Source organism: Epinephelus lanceolatus, chromosome 12 (genome assembly GCF_041903045.1).
Source record: "Epinephelus lanceolatus isolate andai-2023 chromosome 12, ASM4190304v1, whole genome shotgun sequence".
Classification (NCBI taxonomy): domain Eukaryota; kingdom Metazoa; phylum Chordata; class Actinopteri; order Perciformes; family Serranidae; genus Epinephelus; species Epinephelus lanceolatus.
The window spans coordinates 22,246,483-22,270,003 of record NC_135745.1 but is presented as its reverse complement, the minus strand read 5'-3'; positions in this window follow the sequence as shown (position 1 = coordinate 22,270,003).

Sequence of the window (23,521 nt, the reverse complement as noted above, 5' to 3'; positions counted from 1 at the left end):
CATGGGAATTTTTCCCATCTCTGCCTTCAGTCCCACATGACGTGAATGCAAGGTACTTCACGTCACTCTCTGTTCTTACAGCGCAGCCAAATGAAACACACCAGGTTCCTCCCTTTCATTTTTTTTTTTTTTTTTTTTTTATGAGAAGTTGCGAGGAGTGTGATAAGTTCACAGACGGGCTGGTTAGACACTATCAGCAAACAAGATCCAGGGCCTGGAGGACAGAGACGAATGGAAGCCATTTTATTTTTTTTATTTTCCAATTTCAAAATCATCATTGCAAATTACATAAAAAAGCCAACGGAAATAAAAAAGAAATGTAAGAAATTATTTTTTTTACTTACTATGGGTTGAATAATTCAGTTTAATTTTAAGCCTTTTAATTAATTTCTTTTTAGATACATACATTTTTTCACATAATATATATACATACATGTAGCTTACAAACTTACTAAACTAGTTCTTACCACTGACAAAACTAATGTTGCCTTTCTAATATGACACATTTAGAATGAAGAGAAAACAGTAGTAACACATTTAACATGCCACTTTATAAAATACTGTTTGATAATGATGTAAATTGTAAGACATTTCAAATTGCATGTCACAAAAATATCATAATGTACCTTAAAGTTCCAAACATAATGCCAATATTTGACTAAATGGCAAAATATCATCAGTTAGTTTGCATAATCAGATCCTTTCTTTTCATTCTAAATTGTGTGAATACAACCAACTCTAAAACACATATTTTGTTGATGAATGGATGAATAAATGAGACAAATGCAAATGATTGGCAGTTCAATTTAATAAACCTCTTCGCCCCTAAACTTGTTGATTGCTTTTGAACAAACAACTCTGCCAAACTTTCCTAGCAACCAATGAGGGGCCGTACATATTTTGTGCACTCGAATCCATTGTTTTAAATGTAGATGCGCAGCAGGCACGCTCAAACACCAGAGTAATGCTGTCACAACACACGTGTGAGTGTGCCTATCTTTTAGGGTATGATGGCTTTGCCTTGAACTTTTGGAACCTAGCAGCGCACACCAGCACCGCATCATAGCCCACATACCAGAGGTCCAGAGTTCAGGGCTCATCTTTTTCCAGTGTTGTTTTTTAAAAGTGTATTCAGCCTGGAAGGGTGTCTGTGGGACAGATGTAAAGCTTTGAGTTGCCCTGCACTAAATTGATCAACTTGTCCTTCATATTTGTCGTCATGGAAGAAAGGGGAGACATCTGGCAGCTGTGACTGGTTGTTCCTAATCACATGACATGCAGTGTGCATTGCTGTGTTTCAGGCACGGCTGTTGCTGCCTGAAAAACAGGCGCATGGGAATGCTTGCGTGTTGCAACAGTGTTGCTGTTGCTTTTGAGTGTGCCTTCTATACACTGAAAACTATGGATTTTAAGGCGCAAAAAACATGACGTGTACGGCTCCTAAAGACTTTAATAGTGCAATGTAAGTCAGTCAATCACTAGAACTTACAAAGGACTTAATAAACAAAAACTTAGTGATGGATTTTTAAAAAATGAGGGCCTCAGTTTGTGGGTAAAAGTCAATAACCAATTTATTTAAAAGAATGAATTAAAATTTGAGGGTGTCAGGCAAAAGCTCCTGTATCCAAACCCAGACCCCCCATCTACCGTCATTGTTACTCCATGGAATGAAATCACAATCACCCACGTAGTCCCTATGAAAAGTTTTGACAGTGAGCTCTATGGATTATTCACAGAAGCACAAACGCTGCTTCTGGAAAAAAAAAAAAAGTTACTGTTGAATGTTTCAAGTGTGATTTTAGAATGCACCATGCACCACAACCAAAATTCAGTTGATAATTTATTGTACTGGATGAAGGCAGAAATCTCAGAAATGGACATCTTGAGACCTGAGCAAATAAAACCAAAAGCAATCTGCATGGCGAGATACTGCTGGAGTTTGGAACTGATCCCTTGCATTTCTTTCTATTGGCGATGATGCCTGCACACAAACAATGCAGCCTGCTGCGAGATGCACTCTCTGATAAAAAATTCAACAATCTACAAGTCTACAATCTAATACGTGTCCTGCTCTGTCTTTTGGGACCAGTGTGACGTCCCAGGTCACTGAAGTAATCTGCCATTAGCGTCCTGCTCCAGTATTACCAACATCTTTGTCCTGTGTTCTCTCCATAGATGATTTCAGTGACGTGCTGCAAATATTTAATTTTATTCTAGTGGCGTGACACCTTTGTCTTGGTGCATGAAAACTCTAGCAGACAAAACAGAGACGTACCTTTCTGTGAGTAATTAGTATTTATCAGACACATGCACACACACTCTTAGAATAACACTGAGGGAAAAACATTCAGCTCTAAAGTTTCAGTTCACCATTTAATTGCTTGGGCCCAGTCTACCATTAAATTGCCTATACGTCGGAGAGTCAATGGTCTGTATACTTTCCGTAATCAAACTGACATTACCCCCTCACATGCACTCAATGAAGTGAGGTAACACCAAGTGTGCAGCGCACTATTCATTTTCAGAGCTCAAATAAACCTGGGAAATGAATACAGCTCCCTCACACCTCTCCTCTGCACCCCTTAGTCTATACGTCATATGCTCACATGTGCAAACACACACATGCTACGTTGTGTTTATGTGCTCCATTTATTTTTAGACCAGAGGCAGGATATTGGGTTTCATTAAATGTCCCAGACCCCTTTTCTTTTCCCTCCTTTCGCAACTGTTCCTCCACCTCTCGCTCTCTCTCTCTCTCTCTCTCTCTCTCTCTCTCTCTCTCTCTCTCACACACACACACACACACACACACACACACACACACACGTTCAGTCCCAGGGGCAAGGTGGTGGTGCTGGTGTGGTTTCCTGCTTGTTTTGTGACGTGAGGCAGTTCTCCCCACTGGTAGAAAGGCCTCTTTGTGTCTGACTGTCTCTGCCTTTCCACCGCTGACAATTATTTTCCCCTCCAACCCTCAGCTGACGATTTGGTGTGCAAGGCTGCTGTCGTCATTCTTCGTCCTTCTATGTATTTGGAAAAGAGGGAAAGAAAGAAGGAGAAAGGGGACAAAGAGGGTTCAAATTTCAGCAGCTGCACCTTTCATTTTCACTACTACAGGTCCGACTACAGCTCACAAAGGCTGGAAATTGCCTCAAACTGTCCAGCTGAGGCTCCTTTTCATCAGCTTATTTCACATGGCCAGGCCACCCAGAATTATCTGACTTTGATTTTAATTTTTGTTATTCTACATTTATTGCGAGGCCATCAAGGCAACAACCACAAGGCAATTTCCATCTCCACACGACATGGAAAACATTTTGCATGTAACACCCAAATTTGAATCACCAGCCAGTTTATACAACATGCAACAATCCTCCGAGCCGAGAAATCTGTCAGTCGAGTCCAGTTGCTCCATTACACATCACTGGCTGCGTCTCATGGGGCCCCCCTAAATCATCTGATGTGGTTTTTGGGGCCAGAGCAGAAGCAGTGGTGTCAACAGTCATACTGGTGTTTCTGCTGCAGTTTGAGCAAAGACTATTTTTCTGTCCTCACAAACACACTCGATACACATCAGTTTTCTTCCACAGAGCGTGCACCAGTGCCAAGAAAACCCGCCACAGATCATTAGCCCTCACTGCCAGACATCCAGTTTTTCTCACAGTGATTTGCTGCTCTCAACTCAGTGTTTCCCCAAGTGACTCTGGCTCTCTGTCTCCCTCTTCAGGAGCAATGGCTCCTCAGGAGATCATGCCACTGATATTTGCTTCATGCCTTTCTCGTCACAGTGCTACCTCTGACTGCTTCTACCTTCAATATATTCGATCGTCTTTTTGTTCTGATGCAAGACTGCTTTCCTATCATGTGCTTCAGGGCTGAGGAGCTCCCCAGTATCCCATTTAAGCCTGTGCTTTAAAATGAGCTCAACCATAGAGCTGCCACTCTCATCATGGTGGCAGGCATGGGACTGAAGAACAGCTCTCCAGAATCCCACTGTGAGAAAGGCTGCAGCGTACTTTTACCTGATGCAGCTCATGAATTTGAGCGAGCGCTATTGATTTAGCCTTTACTTCATGACAAGAGCCAAGCAGTGAAATGATCCTTGGCCAACACATTTGGTTTCACGCTGCAAGAAAGAAGACAACAGCAGGATGAGGTGTAAATTTGCTAGCAGTGGCTTGTCCCAATAGGTTGTGGTGTTTATTTTCCAGTCTCATGCCATAAAACTATTGAAGAGGAACTTCAAATAATGAAAATCCATGTAGAAAACATGATGGAAACACAGCATTCATGTTTGTTTCATGTAATAATTTAAGGAGTGTCCTCATTGGTCCACAAAGATCTCATGTTTTTGTCCTCCGCACTGTTTCATCTTTCTCTGTCATCTGTTTCCTTTGCACATCGCAGCATTTGGTTTTCATTAATACACCACCTTTTCCACCTCAGCCAAGCATAAATAGCTTCTTATGCCTCTGCGCCAGAAACAGCTGTGGCCAGAGGCATTGTGTTTTCCTGTTGTCTGTCCGTCCATCTGTCCCGTTCTAGTGAACCCTCTGTCTCAGGAAGGTCTTGAGGGAATTCCTTGAAATTTGGCACAAACATCCATGTGGACTCAAGGATGAACGAATTAGAATACAGTGGTCAAAAGGTCACCATGACTTCACAAAGCACCTTTTTAAGGATTCATTTGCTAATTACATTCACACAAATGTGTAATGAATAAATGATAAAGTGATGACATTTTATATTTTGTAGATAAAGGACAAATGTCAGCTTCATAACACTCTGCAGAAAAACTTTTCAGGCACCATAACTCAGAAAACAGAAGGGGACATTGTGACCACATTTGGTCAGATACTGAATTGGTGACACTAATCTTGGGTGTTCACCAGGGCTGGGTAGCATCTTAAACATGACAATGCTAGTACCCTTAAAGTGATACTAATGCCAAGAGAGTACTTCATTTGATGCTGACTTTTTCTTCAACTTCATTCGACACCTATCACTTTAATGGAAGCATTCAGTTGCGTCAATTGCCACCGTATTTTCGAATGTTTTGGTGGCATCTCGCCACGCTGAACTGCCAACATCATCAATTATATCATGCTCTCGGTACCCGGTAGCTTAATGGGTAGAGCAGGCGTCCCATGCAACAGCGGCCATCGGCTTGATTCCAGCCTGCGCCCCTTTGCTGCAAGTCATCCCCTCTTGCTCTCCACTTCACACTTAGACTGTATTATCTAATAAAAGCAAAAAGAAGCAAAAAATCTTAAATATACATACATATATAGACCATGCTTGACTTCACAGCACCACAGACTACATATAGTAGCTGCTGAGGTAGTGGGCTAATCGCACATTGCATTCATTCAGAGAACCCTTGCAATGATTTGTTGCAAGAAAAAACATACAAATAGTCTATTTTCTCCAGAACTGGGTACAAAAATTAATAAATTCAGGTTTTGTTTGACTGAAAAAGCTGAAAAATGCTACTTTATACTAGGATATTTCGGTCAATACCTTAAAAGGTATCAAGTATTTATACCTAACCCTTGTGTCCACCATTAAAGTGTGATGACTGTATAGATTGTCCGTGTTGCTGGGTTGAAAATGTGCTTAAAGCATCCGGGTTTCATCCAAAAATACACTTTAATTTCTTCAGAGTCATCACTACAAATGAGTCTGGACAGACATGGATTGTAAACTGCAATTTGAATGGTCGTCGGACGCATGTAACCCCAAGGTGATTTTTCTAGTTTTCGACCATTTTATGTAATCTCATTTCCACTCAGATCATATTTTACACAATTTGAAAATGAGCATAAAAACTGGTGGATGGACACACTGGTCATAACAAACACAGTGAAAATGCTGTCATGAGATGAGTGAAGTCTATTTGAGATGACAAGCCACAGGGGATAACCATGACTGGAGAAGCCAAGAGATCAAATTGCTTCAGGCAGTAATTTCAGGTAATTGCTAAGCACTTTATACTAAAGAATACTTGAGTCCTTCAGGTGTTTTGTCGTCTGGAGGTCATATATTGTGCTGTCAAGGTAATCAAAGTCAGACGCAATGAGAGATGGAACTGATGGATTGTCTGTCTCTGTCAGTGAGTGATGAATTGCCTGTTGACCTGTTCACCAAATGAGACTCGAAACTCATTTGGCGTGAATACAACTCTATTTACCAGCAGGCACTGGCAGGAAAATAATGGCTGCATCAGAGTGACATTGAAATTAATTCTCATACTAGCACACTTCCAGTTTACTGTCAAGTAGGGAGGCTTTAAACAGGATGGTAAATAGCAGCCCAGGCATCTCCTGAGGCTTTTCTCCAGAGCATTTTTCATCAGCGTTGTTGTTACATTTTCTAATCTGAAGATTAATTTCCTGTGCTAGCCACACATTCAGCCCGCTGACTTTATTAATCTTGTAGAACAGTTTGTGTTGTATTGAAAAGCAGGTGAAGAGGTTTATGAGGTGTTCAAAGTCTATTAGATAAAACATCTTATTTGAAGATGTTTACCAAGGGACAGATAAGCACTTTTAAAAGCTACTGATACCTTAAAAATCAACATTATCGATTTTTTTCTGCTCACCTAAAGAGCTGCTGCCAGGCAAGCTGAGAGGGAGCACAGCTCTGACAACAGGTGAGATATGACAGTTGAACTGAAGTCCACTGAAACTGAAGAGCTGCTGTTTGTCTGTCAGGATGTCAGACATCCAGACAGCAAGTGTGGGCAGGTTAAGAAGGGATGACAGTTGAGTGATTATCTGTTAGGAAGGTGTGAGTTAACGAATGTCAGTGTTATGATGTCATTTGAATGACAGTGACCCCTTATTTACTTGGCAATGCAGAGCAAGAAATAACCCTGTTAAAGCTGCTAAATGTCCAATTAAAGCTGCACTAAACAATGTTTTTACATTAATGTTGGGTTAAATGTAATGTAGAGGTCGCTCAGAGTGATGAACCTACAGATAATTATCACCAGACTGTGCAACTCCTTTCCTCCTTTCAAATTGAATTTAATGCTTTTTAAGACCATTTTAAGATCTCAACAGAAAAAAATGTAACACTATTTTGAAGGAAAAATAAATGCACATTAGGGTTGAGCTTTAAGTTTGAAATCAACTTGACACTAATGGGAATATTTTTCTGTATATTTTGTGTCTCCATATGTAAAATCCCATAAAGTTAATTAATGCCAATTCCAATAAACTGTGTCCCACTGTTAGGCTTTACGCTCGGGGCATTGCAGTGGGGGGAAAGTCGAATTGATTACCCAGGGCCACAGTGAGAGGGGGTGCTCAAAACCCTGAGAGAAAAGTTTGGTTTTGTTTGCATTTTTTTTATTTCTAAGTAATAAGTGCCATAATTAAATTCCAATTGGCTAAATAAATTGGTTGAAAGAGTGAACTTAGTCTAAAAAAATAGTGGAAGCACTCTGAGGCCCCTCTCACCCCTTAAAGGCACCTAATGGTTTAGTCTGCCCCATAATAGCATTGGTCTCCAAAGGAAGAGCTGAGTGAGTGACTGCATATGCTGCTGGAGCACCAGCGTACACTGTCACGTCTTTCCCCAAGAAAGGGAAGTTACAAGAAGGAAAAGAAAGAAAGAAAGCAAACTGACTTTATAAACAAAAAAATTAAAAAGTGTGTGAGAGAGACATGGCTCAAGAGAGGGGGCGGGGGGGCAACAGAGAAGCTTACGCATAGGGCCCAGAATTTGGTGCTATGTTGATGAAACTGTTTCAGATATTTTAACCTAAAATTGTAATTTTTATTACAGTTCCCTTGGAATTGTTAATTTATAAACACTGTTTATAAAGTAACGCCGCTCTCATTGTTCTTGCACACACAGAGTAGGCTATGATTAAATCTCCACATTAAGCTACAAAAATTTAAGACCACAACTCTATTTTGTTTTTACCTTAAATTCTGAATATCTAATTAAGATTTTCTAAGGATCTGCAAGAACCCTGGTTCGTTGTTTTGGTCATTCAACCAGCAAACAGACTGTTTTTGGTCCAGAAATATGACTCTATAATGTTGCTTTGTCTGTTTGATGTATAAATAGCCAACTGCTTTCTGATACATCTGCTATATAAACTACAGAGGGTGATAATATGTCAATATGGTGTTGTGGCTTGTTGCCCCAACATGTGTTGTTCGCCCCAATGTAGTCAAAAAGGAATTGTTTCAAGTGTAATTGTGTGTTTAATGCACAGGTATGCAGGGAAATTAAATCATGTGACAAATAGTCATAAATTCTGTCTAGATTGTTTATTTAAAAGGCAATTTTTTGGTCATAACTACTTTACAGGCAAAGTTATTCCATATAAAATACACTATAGGACATAGGCCAAAGGCATTTCTGATCTCACTCCAAAACCAAGGGCATTCAAGGCAAACGTTGCTCTTGTGTAGGACTTTACACAACATCTGATAACTTAACACATCTGTTGGGCACACAGTCTGTGTTTAAACTCAGGCCAAAAGTGTTGGGTGGAGTGGAAGTGTGCAGGCCACGCCAAACTCGTAAAATCACGTCTTTGTGAACTGCGCTTTGTGCATGGGGACACTGTCACAATAACAGAGCCTTCCCAGAACCAGTGCCAATCATTTGAATGCACACTATTGTCTAAAATATCATTGTATGGTGTAGCATTACAGTTTTAGAAGGGGCCTAACCCAAACCGTAAAAAAAGACATGGACCAAAAGTACACAAAAGTATGTCAATAGAGACCTCCAGTGTAAAGTTTAGAGGGAATATTACAATGTCCTTTACAAACATTGTTACGATAGTGTTCTAAAACATGCAGCAAAAACACAGAAATACGTTTGAGAAAAAGTATTTCAGACATTTAGAATTCATCACTTAAGATGCTGAGGTAAATTTTATAAAATAAGAGCAATGCTGATTTCAGCATAAAAACTAGAGGGCTTGGAGAAAAGACAAATTACTGATGTTGAAGAATACTCAGACAGTCCAGAAAGAAGCCAAATGATGGTCATTCAGACCATCTTTTACCACAATATATCATTTTGGAAAAATTACACCATCACTGCAAAAACTGGTTCACTCATTGTGTTGCTTTCTATTCACTTTTTTTTACAAGGCTTGGTCCCATTTCTTTGCAATGTACTTGATGTACTTACAGCACAAAAGGGAGTGGTTCAACCAAGAGAGAACGACCTGAATCTTTAATGAACAGCAAGACAGTACAAACAGGAGATAGTGTAACCACAGAATGAAAACCTCTAACAACTCACCTCCTTTAATGATGTTAACAGAAGCCTTTGATGGAGGAGGTAAAGAAATAAAGGAGTGATAGGCACAGCAGAAGAAAAGAATGTACCTCAACTGAGAATTCACCTTTTGTTGAATTTCTTTCTCAGAAATTAGTCATATAGCCATGGAAACAATTTGACAACAATTTGAGTTACACCTTATTGTTTAGCTGCCTGGCCCAAAGCTTTACTGTTTCGGTTCCATCTCATCACCTTCATAATGTTTCGACTGAAACAAAAAATGCTTTAAAAGCCTCCTGCACACTTCCTGCTCAGCATCAGTGGTAGACTGACACTGTTTCCAATTGGCTGGTGATCACTGTTAAGCATTAAGCTGCTTAAGAGACAGATATTTCCCTCAGCAGTTGGTAGAGACCAAAAATGGAGCTAAAAGGGTGTATGACTGCGTGAGTTGGTATAAATCACAATAGATCACAGCCTCAGGTGGTTTTATTGCTTTCATAAAACAGTTGGTAAATATACAGTGTTTCATGAAATAAACATACAGCAACAAAAATGCCATAATTTTTTTATTTCAAATAATCATTTTCTCACAAATCAATGTAGTTCTTTGGCGACATTTCGCAGAATGTTTGCCAAGCAACACATAGATGCAGTGGAAAGTGCCAACAAATCCAGTGGGGATGAGGCAGAGGCAGCGGCAGAGTCAATCAACGGGCTAAATCCAATAAAACCAAGAGAAGGACACAGGGAAACTAAAGGCTGGAACGCTCGACACACAAGGAGCTGGCACTGAGAGAAAACATGGGTACATCCCAAGTCCCTTAAAATTACTGCTAACCACCTAACCTAGCCACCTTACCTAACTGTTTAGTCCCTCCCACTTAGGAAAACATGCAAGGAGTCAGGAGTTAGGAGTGAGGAGCAAGGATTGCTGATTAAGAGACATGAGACGGCCTTACTCTGAAGCGTCACGTAAAGCAACGTCCTTTTCTGATGACGGCAATTTTATTTATAAAGCCCAATATCACAAATCACAATTTGCCTCACAGGGCTTTACAGCATACAACATCCCTCTGTCCTTTGGACCCTCGCAGCGGATCAGGAAAAACTCCCCAAAAAACCACTTTAACAGGGAAAAAACGATAGAAACCTCAGGAAGAGCAACTGAGGAGGGATCCCTCTTCCAGGACGGACAGACGTGCAATAGATGTCGTACAGAACAGATCAACATAATAAATTAACAGTAATCCGCATGACACAATGAGACAGAAAGAGAGACAGAGAGAGAGAGAGAGAGAGAGAGAGAGAGATGCAGGTAATAACAGTAGCTTACAACAACATTATTGAAAGTAATAATATTAATATTAATAATTAATATTACCTATAGGCTATTAAACATTATTCCACTCACATGACATGCAGGACAATTAATGATGGGCAAGTGTGTGTGTGTGTGTGTGTGTGTGTGTGTGTGTGTGTGTGTGTGTGCCTGGTGTTATAACAACACGTGTGGTTCTGGACATGAGCAGCTGCACATTGAACAGCCACACATCACCGACAGTCCGCTGAGCAACGTAACGGGTTGTGAATGAAATAAACTTAATTACAACATGACAGTCTTGCACGAAATATTATTAACGTTACTCTTTGTAGTCACGTAGGCATGTGAATGACAGTGTTTCATTGCAAAGAATGCATGTAACGGGTACACTTGCGCTGTTTCTCCACCATCTTGTTCAAATGAGCCAGATGTAGGGGGCGGGTATTTATACGTCAGGGCCTCAAGGTGAAAAAGACTTCCTGTTAGGAACCTCTCGTGTTACCTTACTCATCGCACCTAACAGATCCCTCCTAACTCCTAATGCTAGCTCCTTACTGGCAGGAATAAGAGACATGAGACGGCCTTAAAGATGGCGGAGCTCAAACGACTTCCGGTTCAAGTAAGGAGTTAAGACTTAGCAGTATAAAATAAGAGACTTGGGACGTGCCCCATGACGCACACTAAATACTCTAGTGAGGGGGAGGATAACGAGACACAGGTGACGTTAATCAGGGCAGGACAGACAATCAGACACAGGTGACGCCATCAAGAGGGAGGGAAAACACACAGGGGCAGGAAGTGAAGTGATCTGACATGAGAGGAGATGTGAGTTTCAGAGTAAAACAGGAAACAACATGAATGAATGAACTAAAAAAACATAACCTAAGAAACTTGAGCTGTGACACATGGAGTGAGAGAAGTACAACCCCATGGGTTTTATTATACATAACATTAGGAGAAAGAATAAAAGCGTTCTTGTCACATCTGTATCTACCATTAGCAACTATTATTCTCACTTACCCCAAGCTGTTGTCACTAGAGAAAAGTGAGCATAATAGCCCTTATCTTAGGGCTGCTGTGAAACTGCGCCTACTTAGAGCAGCAAAAAAGTTGTCGGTAGAATAGACAACCATGAAAGGATGGCAGAGGAGATACCCGCACACCAATGCAACTGGGCTGGACAGCCACAAAAATGTTCACAGCCTGAGATCAATGCAAAAAAGCCAATTTATTTCGAACATCTGTGCACAAAAAGAAGGGTGCTCAAAGTGCAATAAAAACAGCAGCAAACATTTCAGTCCTTGACGATCATCAGTGCTACTGACATGAGCTGCTTCACTGAACAGATGACACATGAATCAGTCAGCTGGTGCCACTAATTAGATGAGATCAACTCTGAGGAGCAGGGGCCTGATTACCAAATCACAATCAGCTGTCCAGTGAGTATTGTACTAACCACAACATGCTCAAACACCAATGTATGATAGCAGCACATATACAAATGTACAAAAAAAACAATTAAATAAATAAATAGATAAATAAATAATAAAAAAGAGAGAATATACAAATATGACAATGCAAAATAGATTACAAATACAAACATGCAGGCTATGACTATGAGTACCCAGATGGTGCACTCAAATCGGTCAAGAAGTTGAGCGTGGAACTATGGACACCTCTTGCCTTTTATGGTCGCCATCTTGGCTACGTAGCGGAAGAGGAGGGACCACTTTTCAAACTGGAAATGGCGGCCGAGGACTGTACTTGTACAAATGTAAGTTATACATGTGTTTTTTGCACTATGCACCAGCATACTGTTGTTGGGTATAAGCCAGCAGTATGTTTATTGGGTTAATTTAGCAGTCTGTAATGATTTGGTACCGCGAAAGATAACGTTCACTAGTTTGCTAACTAGCTAATTTGCGCTCATCATTTCTGGTGAGTGCACAACGGCCGTGTTTGATTTAAGACAACACTACCCTGTCGAAATTTGCACACCACGCTAATAAGTACATATTGCACATAGTATAGTGTACTAATGGAAGTATGTGATTTGAGACACACTAATAGAACATGACGGCCCCCCAAATGTAAAGCCAAAACATGTTGATCACCCCCTGGTGGCTGGCTGCAGTATAGGTCACAAACCCTGCCCCCTCTATGTTAGCAGATGAGACATGGGCCAAACTAAAAAATCCAATTTGACATTAAATAAATCTTAGGTAGCTCTTATCATACGGATGTAAATTTTTCTCATTAAGTGTGGTAAAAACTAGTGATTTCATATTAAAAAAAGTGGGGCTTAAGGCATGAATGACAGCTGTGTGTGCCAGCTGGTATACATACTGTCAGTGGGTCTGCTCATGATTGTTTGGATGGGCGTATGGACGGGAACTCTGGCTCCAAATGACATCACCAGAGCAAGATGGCAGCAGCCCATTGCAAGATATTTTGGCTTCATTTGTGTACAATGGGAGGAAGTGGAGACAATATGTCCATCTTTATATGCAGTCTATAGGTGGTGATAAAAGGCTGGTGGATTGGGCTGCAGCAATGACAGGTATTTCTCCAACACAGCAACAGGACACAGAGGTTCCCTGGCTGCTTGAATGTAATTCCCCATAGGCTCTCTTTGTTTCTTTTTATAGCATCTTTATGGTTTTTGTGCATTCATTTAATGACAGCTTTGCGTTTTTATGACCGTTCTCATCCTGGAGTATGATGAATGATTTGGGTTTCAGATGGCGGTTGCTCTCTTTAGCTCTGTGTCCCATATGTAGGTGCACAGCAAACCAGACATTTCTGATAAGACTCTCACATGTGTGTGGATTCAGTGTGAGCACTTGAATTCTGAAAGTCTGCCTCCATTAACGCAAGTTTTTTAACTACCCCAACAAAAATGCTGTTGCTAGTAATACACTCAGGATATGCTGATAGGCGGATCGTTGCTGTTCTGGTGTTCGGCTTGGTTTCTTTTATTTTCCAGCTGTTCAGTTTCTCTCATTAATGTCAGTGTGTCTCCTTTCTTTTTAATCTTCCTCCTCTTCCTCTTATCCATGCTTATCCCACCCAGTAAATCAAAACGCACAACAGAATCTGACATTCTGAAACACTGCTTAATCGGCACTGCTGTGATTCGGAGTATTTTACAATCGCTATCAACCATAATCAAGGACCAGAACTATCAGTTCTATAAACAGCATTCTGATTAAGTAACTGTTCAGCACTTTGCGGCTCACTGTTATGTGCTGCACTGTTTGTACTTTCAGTCCTATGGACTCTGTTAACTACATTAATTACTGTGTTGTTCTCACCACGGGGACAAAATCCTGATCTTTCACTGGCTTATTTCTTCCTGGCATGATGAACATTGTGCAGTAATTAATTTAACAGCTTGTCCACATTTTGATGAATCCAGTTTATTGTTACTGCACCAATCAATTTTTTTCAACACCTTTGCTCTGCTCTTTGGTCAAACTGTTGTTAATGGTGACTCATTATCATTATCATGCTGCACGGCTGTGCTCTGTACATATTGTTAGGGCGATGGGAAGAATGAGTCCATTTAAAAATATAGGTGATTAACATTGAAATGTTGGTTTTAAAGAATCTTCCAGTGTCCATGTTTTGTTTAGTGAGATGGTTGCTGCCAGCCTGGTGTCTGTTTTTCCAGAGCTAAACTGTTCTGCCTATGGTGACGAAAACACAACCAAATCTGAACATTTATGGGTTATTTCACGGTCTAGACAGGAATTTAAAAAGCCTGAATGACCACATTAAGGGGTGAAAACAGCCTTTCCTACAGGTTGTGACTGTGGAGTTAAATAAAACCACCCAAACGTAAAAATAAGAAGGAACATTGCAGCACAAAAAGTAACAGTTTCACTTGAAAGCAACTTTAAATGATCAGTTATAACGTAAAATAAAACCCATGCAGCTTTGAAACCAAAGCAGAGAGCATTGAGATGTAAACAGAACAAATACAAGTCAGTGACGGAGTAACTTTGTCTTTGGTCTGAAAAATAAGAAACACAAAAATGTATGTTCTTGGAGCCAAAGACTAGCTTGTATCAGAGAAGTTCTTTGTGTGGAGAGAAGCATCCAACTATCTGATTCACTGCTTCACAACACTCAGACATACAGTTTATGGTGATTCTTAGAGGTCAGTAATGTCAACTTGAGCTTTTTTCCATGTTTAATTTATTTTTCCTCTTCAGTACAGCCTATAGAAAAGTGCTGTCTATGATCTTGTGAAGGAAGAATGAAAAGCTTTTTGCATAATCCGTCCTCAAGTAGACGTGAAGGTGTTTGAAGAGCTTTCTTTATGATTTAGTATAAAACAGAGTGGATATCCTTTGAAATCTTCTGTATAACCAGACAATGCTCTAAACATAAGAATGCAGAAATCATTTAAATAAATCACTATCATAGAGATACACTGAGGAAAAAGCAACACATATAACCTGCAGTTATATCAGAGGCACACGCGGGGTCTGATATCAGCTCCCACCACCTGCATATTGCAGGTATGTTGTTGGCAGTGTCAGGTAAAATCATCAGGCCATCTGCCACTTTGGCGGAGAGGGAAAAGGCAACACAGAAAGACATGTTTAGTGAGGTGGGCATATGATATGATATGGATAGAGCTACACATTTAAAAGTCGCTCTCAACTGCTGCATGAAGCAACACTATTGGCTGTGAACCTCATTCGTTTTGACTGACAGTCGAAGTTCACTAAATTCTCTGTATAAACTGAAAAGTATTGATATTACATTGCAGCCGGGTACATTCACATACAGGTATGAATGTGTTAAGCACCCCCACAATGTAATTTAAGCAATAGTAATAATAAAGTAATACTTTTGACAACATTTTTTACACTGAATGTCTAAATGTTTGAGATGTCATTCCTTCCTTTAGTGCAGATTTTAAAAGTGGTGGATAAAATATCTGAGTGGCAGTATTCTCTTATATGTAAAGGTGTTCTAGCTACAGGAAAACTAGGTGCTTAACCTGAAAAATATAAATCGGTTTTAATGTAAAATAGATGGTCTTCCTCAAAGCCTGAGAAGAGTTTAACAGCTGGTCACTGCTGCTGTATACATTTACAGCACAGCCAAGACAATTATTGTGTCGTATATAAGATTAGACAGTGATCTAATTGAATTAGATCACTGTCTAATCCCACACAGCTGGACAAAAGGCCACACCCAAACTGAGATGCAGATTCTCAGATTGGCAACCGGAGGCATAGCAACTGTAGTAACATAGTTATGAGAATAAGAACCACCTCACAGCACCATTTCACATCACATATTATTAGCAGTGAAAAAGCAACAGCTGGGGAACGTTAAAACAAACTACTAAATACAACAGGTGTTGCTCTTTGTACAAATGAAATGTGATGAGAGAATTTATGTGAAAGAATGAAAAACCAAACTTGAGTGAGAAGTTCAGATCCTGCATACCTTTTCACCTCTGCACAACAATTCTGAAAAGTCACAAAAATTACTGGAAGCAGTGCACCGATTCCAACGTTGGAAAAGGAGGAGGAGGTTTCAGACATTATGACCTACCATAGAACAAGTCCGCCAGAGCATATCTTTACATTTCTACATGCTGTAGTGCCATTTTTGGAGTACTTTATTATGCTATCCATCAATACAACCCTTATATCCCACATTTTAATAATATGTATGGACTTGTCGTAACCGGGAGGAGACCTCAGGGCCGCCCCAGGACACGCTGGAGGGATTACATCGCCCGGCTGGCCTGGGAACGCCTCGGGGTTCCCTCGGAAGAGCTGACAGAAGTAGGTGGGGAGAGGACTGTCTGGCCTTCTTTGCTGAGGCTACTGCCCCCGCGACCCGGACCCGGATAAGCGGAGGACGATGAGTACGAGAAGGAGTTATCGTAAGTGCTATATCGTAGGCAACTGGACTTGATTGCGTTTCTTGAAGATGTTTCGGCTCTCATCCAAGAAGCTTCTTCAGTTCTAAATGACTGGTACGAAGTTGCAGGCTATAAACCCTGTGTGGATTTATGTCCATACTAATGAAATAAATTGCTAAAAAAAAGTGCAATAAACTACAAAAAAATGAAAATCTTTTTCCTCACATATTTTTCTAAATACATGCAAGAAAATCACGTGACAGTTCATGCTCAGAACGTGATGGCGCTTATTCCAACGTAGGAAGTGCTGTGAATACCTGCGGTCTGGATTATAATGTTTTTGTTGTGTGCACTTTTTACTGGATTTCTACAAACCCATTAGTGCAAGGAAACAATGCTCTGGGACACGATGAATGCCTGATATATTAGTGTAACTCCTCCGGTTTTATATGCAGAAAGAATTATTGCTGTGTCTTATTTGGTTGCAATTCTTTCAACATTTAAAGACATGCAAATGGGTTCGCGGGTGATCCCGTAGGTGCTAAAGTGCTATCCGTCCCACCAACAGTCCGCTTGAAACACACTGACACCTCTAGCAGGCTAATATACACACATACACAAAGGTCACCTAGGTTTTGCACGAATGTAGTCACTAAATTATTGTAAAAAAGTGAAATTTTGACTCCAGGTTCAGATTTTGGTCAGTTTTGGAAAGTTACAAAAATTGTCAAACGCAGCCCCTTGACAAGCACTGGAGCAGAGCCGCAACGATTAATCGATAAGTTGTCAACTGTTAAATTAATTGCCCACTAATCTGATACTTGATTAATTGGTTTGAGTAATTTTTTAGATGTTTGCATGAGTACAGAGTTAGTCTGTGCTGTGCATTGACAATATAACAATATATCTATTAAATTAAAGTCCAAAGACATGCAGGTTAATTGGTGACTCTAAATTGTCCGTAGGTGTGAATGTGAGTGTGAATGGTTGTCTGTCTCTATGTGTCAGCCCTGTGATAGTCTGGTGACCTGTCCAGGGTGTACCCTGCCTCTCACCCAATGTCAGCTGGGATAGGCTCCAGCACCTCCGCGACCCCCAACAGGATAAGCGGTTACGGAAAAATGCATGAATATCCATTAAGTTTGGGTTTAATTACCAGGAACAACAGACTCTGGCTGATGTGAGGCATCTTCATTTGTTTGGTTATCAGTTTCTTCATTTCAGTCCAGTTGGTGTTTTTGGAGCTATCACAAAAAGTTTCCATGTCTTGATTACAATGTGGATAGTATGTGTAAATAAACGTCAAACGCATCATCCAGCAAATTATTGCTTGCTCTAGGGCTGTTGCTCAAACTACAGATTGTACTACCACAGACATTGAGAGTTTTGAATAGGGTCAAGATAGAGACCCTCTCTCTGTGTCTTTCAAACATATTTTAGCTCAGCGTTGAACTGTAATTTGAGATCATTTAATATCAGGCAGATGCCAAATTGTTCCCTGTGTCAAAACAGACAATTGGGCATAACGTCACCCACCATCGGTAGAATTTATTGGACCACTTTGCTGGATTTCATTCTGGTAGCTGTATATTTTTTACCCCTTGAGCAAAAGCAAATGCCACAGCCCTTTTCCCCTGTTTTCTCTGGTCATGTTGCACCAATTTAAGAAAGTATTTGCAACTTTTTACTGCAAAGACAGCCCAGTTTTATAAAAAGAGCATCTTTCCCTGCAGTGAATTGCTTCTTAACGTGAATACTGATATGACATGACTGTGGCAACCAGCTGTTAAGCAGTACTCGTGCTCTAGGGGCAAATTTACGACTTTCTTTTATTATGTTCCCTGTTTTAAATGCTTTGACGACTTATGAATGAGTTTAAGTTTGTTGAGATAATACATTAATAATAATACATTTTATTTAAAAAGCGCCTTTCTCAACACTCAAGGACACTTACAGAGCATTAAAAACACAATTAAATCACGATTAAAATAAATAAAAACAACAAACAAGAGTGACAGAAAGTAAAAATGGATGTGGGCAATTAAAGGGAATATGCAATTTGGAACAGATGGGTTTTGAGTTGTGATTTGAAATGGGGTAGAGAGTCCATGTTTCTGAGGTCTGGGGGGAGAGAGTTCCAGAGTTTGGGAGCAGAGCGACTGAAAGCTCTGCTCCCCATGGTGCTGAGCCGGGCGGGGGGCACAGAAAGGTGGAGGGAGGAGGACGACCTGAGGGAGCGAGAGGGGTTGGCGATGTGGAGGAGATCAGACAGGTAGGGGGGGGCGAGGTTGTGAATGGCCTTGAAAGTATACAGAAGGATTTAAGCTGCAGTATCAACAAAGAGAGACTCTATAGAGATAATGGCTTACATTGAGAGATGTGTCATAGAGGGGTGTACAAGCTACAGTACACTGAGTACAAAGAGTACACAAGTACCCTGTGGCCTTTATGTTACTGGCTTAAACCTTTGTAATGAATGAAGCCTCCCACATTCTGACAACTTGGCTGTTTCCTGCAGCCTTTATTTAGCGCTACTTGGCTCTGAATAATGCGAGTCTCCTGTGCTGTACATGTGTTCAGCACTACAGCGCTAAATAGACAACAATGGAGTTCAGACGAGTAATTGTTACTGAGGTCATCTTCACCAAGTACGTCGGTGCATAGTGTGGGCAGATCTTCTGTTGAGGAATGGTGAGTCATGGTTGTTGTTGCATTACTGTCTGTTTTGTTGTTCGGCAATGGGGACCGTTCTTTTGTTAAGTTTTCCATTTGGTACCATGTGACTGCTGTATTGTACACAGATGCTTATGAGGCATTGAAAGAGCACAAATAAAAAGGCAAAATGCACTCATGTGTGTTGCTATGACATTTGTGTCGATCCCCGACATTTAAAGATAAGGGTTTTCTTTATATTCCACAGACTGCTCTGCTCTCAACAGTTGGTGGTCAAATGCCACTGAACTGTCTGGACATTTTATGGTTCAGAATAGCACTGATTCCATTTCATCTGTCCAAGGTTGTGTACTTACTGGCATCCTCCTTTTACAAGATTAAATTTTCTGTCTTCCAGCATTCCTCCTTGTCATGTTGGGATGTGGTTTTGCCTCAGTTATAACAACACTAAGAGTCTGCAGCCAAACTTCCGTATAAAAATCCTCACATGCTGGTGTTTTGCAAGTAGAATGTTTACTGTATTCATCCTCTTAGGTAATGGTATTAGCATGCCAATATTTGCTAATGAGCACTGAACACAGAGTACAGATGATGCTGATGGGAATGCCATTAGCTTTGCAGGAATTTGGTCGTTAACAAAAGACAAATAGAAAATTTGGCCTGAGAATGGTTCTCCATGAAAAGCGAGAGGTTCACCAGTGTTGTTACAGTTTATCCCGCGGGGACCATGAATGTCTGAACTAAATTTCATGGCAATCAATCCCATAATTGTTGAGACATTTCACAATCAATCAGAAATGCCATTCTCATGGTTGTCACTTTAGACAAAAAGTCAGGGGATGACCAAAGTCATGAGGGTACATCATCTGGGAACCATCAATGTCTGTGGATACATTTCATTGGACGATTGAAATCTTTGACCTTCTGGTGGCATTATAAAAAGTCAGGTCTTCATCAAAGTCATCATCAGGTATGTCCTGTGAAGTGTGAATGTGTGATGACTGATGACTGATCAACAGACCTTATCATGTGCTTCTCTTGTTATTCTTGTGCCAAATGAAACTCTTAAGTTGCCTGTATGTCTTCATACAAATGCAACTTATATTTCATACAATTTTAAACTATATTTTTAATCTTTTTTATTATGATTAACCTTGTAAGTAAAGTCCTATTAGGCACTTGTAATCAGTTCTAGAGCAAAACCTAATGTAACAGGGCCTCTGCATTATTTTTTTCCTGAACTGCTAACTTGAAGCCCCGAGTGCAGTGCCAATTCAAATTGTGTCTGTTTGGAACAGGACATCTTCTCGGCCTCTGGTACTGCTGCTTGCAGCATCTCGAGAACCGCTCATGCAAACAGTTTCACGCTCAACACTGCACTTCCTTGGTTCCTGAGCAATACACCTGCCATGACATAATTGTTGCTCCTTGCAGTATAGTTTTTATGTCAACAGCTGAGCTTACTATCTCTGGGATCAAAAGTGTTCATTCTGAGAGTTATATCACTGATGCTTGAGATGTTTGAATTTGCTGCAGTGTAACATCTCTGGGCTCTCTTCTTTCATCGTTGTTGAAAGTTCTGTAGCCATGGATGTATAAAGAAAACTGGATACAGTGTTGGAGATGGGATCCTGTTCATTCCTGTGAAAGTTGCTTACTAGTGCATGAGGCCAAAAAGTTCAACTGCTGCACATTAAATTACCCGGATGATCAGCACTGCCTCTGCACTGTGTGGCCCATACAGCAGGCATGCTAGATTGATAAGGTTCATTCTGTCTTCTTTTTGGAATTGTTCAATATTTTCTTATCTTCAGACAAAAAAATGTAGGAGATGTATCTTTTAACTGCTTGACAGTTTCGACTGTGACTCCAGACTTCCTCAGAGGCGTCATCCGACGTGTTGCTGACGTGTCATTTATCAGCTGGCCGGCCCAACAGACCTATCAGAATCTGTCGGGCCCGCCACACCCCCCGCCGCTGGATGGTCTCTGGAGGAGGGAATCCCAGGTGTGCAAGAGGGTGTACGCCCCCTCGTCCCGGCTGATGGTGCCGCTCGCCCGCTTCCTGATTTTGATTGCCTGTTTTATCCAACAACTGTCAAGCAGGTAAAAGATACATCTCCTACACTTTCTGTCTGAAGATAAGAAAATATTAAACAGCAGGCATGCTACGTCTGGTTTAGTGCCTTGCTAAGTTGAATGGGGAAAAATGATTCAATGTCGTGGCTCCTCTACACTTTCCAAAAGTTATCGGACTGAATGAATTAATTTCTGGTATGAATCATTTCATGTTGGTTGTGGTGCTCAACAGAAGAGTATTCACTGATTTGCAAATGTCTCTTCCGCCATACAGTATGAGTCAAAGGTCTTCCTGGACCTCATGGCATCAAATGACGGGTGAGATTCCACTGTATGGCGACTACCAATATGGGGGCTAGCAAGGGAGAGCAAACTGTACCCAGCATGCTGTTTAGTGGTGTAACAGTTAATAGGAGCTCACTACACAGTGTGTACATAACACACTATGAATAAATATGTCCCATTGACCTTAGGCGCTCACAATGGACACTTCAGTTACTTGGGCCCGCAGCAGCACACCCACAAAGTGAAGTAGTTCAGACGATTGTTGAAAAACTCGAAGGACATACATACATACAGTACAGGCCAAAAGTTTGGACACACCTTCTCATTCAATGCGTTTTCTTTATTTTCATGACTATTTACATTGTAGATTCTCACTGAAGGCATCAAAACTATGAATGAACACATGTGGAGTTATGTACTTAACAAAAAAAGGTGAAATAACTGAAAACATGTTTTATATTCTAGTTTCTTCAAAATAGCCACCCTTTGCTCTGATTACTGCTTTGCACACTCTTGGCATTCTCTCAATGAGCTTCAAGAGGTAGTCACCTGAAATGGTTTCCACTTCACAGGTGTGCCTTATCAGAGTTAATTAGTGGAATTTCTTGCTTTATCAATGGGGTTGGGACCATCAGTTGTGTTGTGCAGAAGTCAGGTTAATACACAGCCGACAGCCCTATTGGACAACTGTTAAAATTCATATTATGGCAAGAACCAATCAGCTAACTAAAGAAAAACGAGTGGCCATCATTACTTTAAGAAATGAAGGTCAGTCAGTCTGGAAAATTGCAAAAACTTTAAATGTGTCCCCAAGTGGAGTCGCAAAAACCATCAAGCGCTACAACGAAACTGGCACACATGAGGACCGACCCAGGAAAGGAAGACCAAGAGTCACCTCTGCTTCTGAGGATAAGTTCATCCGAGTCACCAGCCTCAGAAATGGCAAGTTAACAGCAGCTCAGATCAGAGACCAGATGAATGCCACACAGAGTTCTAGCAGCAGACCCATCTCTAGAACAACTGTTAAGAGGAGACTGCGCCAATCAGGCCTTCATGGTCAAATAGCTGCTAGGAAACCACTGCTAAGGAGAGGCAACAAGCAGAAGAGATTTGTTTGGGCCAAGAAACACAAGGAATGGACATTAGACCAGTGGAAATCTGTGCTTTGGTCTGATGAGTCCAAATTTGAGATCTTTGGTTCCAACTGCCGTGTCTTTGTGAGATGCAGAAAAGGTGAACGGATGGATTCCACATGCCTGGTTCCCACTGTGAAGCATGGAGGAGGAGGTGTGATGGTGTGGGGGTGTTTTGCTGGTTACACTGTTGGGGATTTATTCAAAACTGAAGGCACACTGAACCAGCATGGCTACCACAGCATCCTGCAGCGACATGCCATCCCATCCGGTTTGCGTTTAGTTGGACGATCATTTATTTTTCAACAGGACAATGACCCCAAACACACCTCCAGGCTGTGTAAGGGCTATTTGACCAAGAAGGAGAGTGATGGAGTGCTGCGGCAGATGACCTGGCCTCCACAGTCACCGGACCTGAACCCAATCGAGATGGTTTGGGGTGAGCTGGACCGCAGAGTGAAGGCAAAGGGGCCAACAAGTGCTAAACACCTCTGGGAACTCCTTCAAGACTGTTGGAAAACCATTTCAGGTGACTACCTCTTGAAGCTCATGGAGAGAATGCCAAGAGTGTGCAAAGCAGTAATCAGAGCAAAGGGTGGCTATTTTGAAGAAACTAGAATATAAAACATGTTTTCAGTTATTTCACCTTTTTTTGTTAAGTACATAACTCCGCATGTGTTCATCATAGTTTTGATGCCTTCAGTGAGAATCTACAATGTAAATAGTCATGAAAATAAAGAAAACGCATTGAATGAGAAGGTGTGTCCAAACTCTTGGCCTGTACTGTACATACATACATACGTTCACACAGACAGGCAGACAGACAAAAAGAGACTCCTTCCATTTTATAATTCAATGCAGGGCTCTACAATAGCAACAT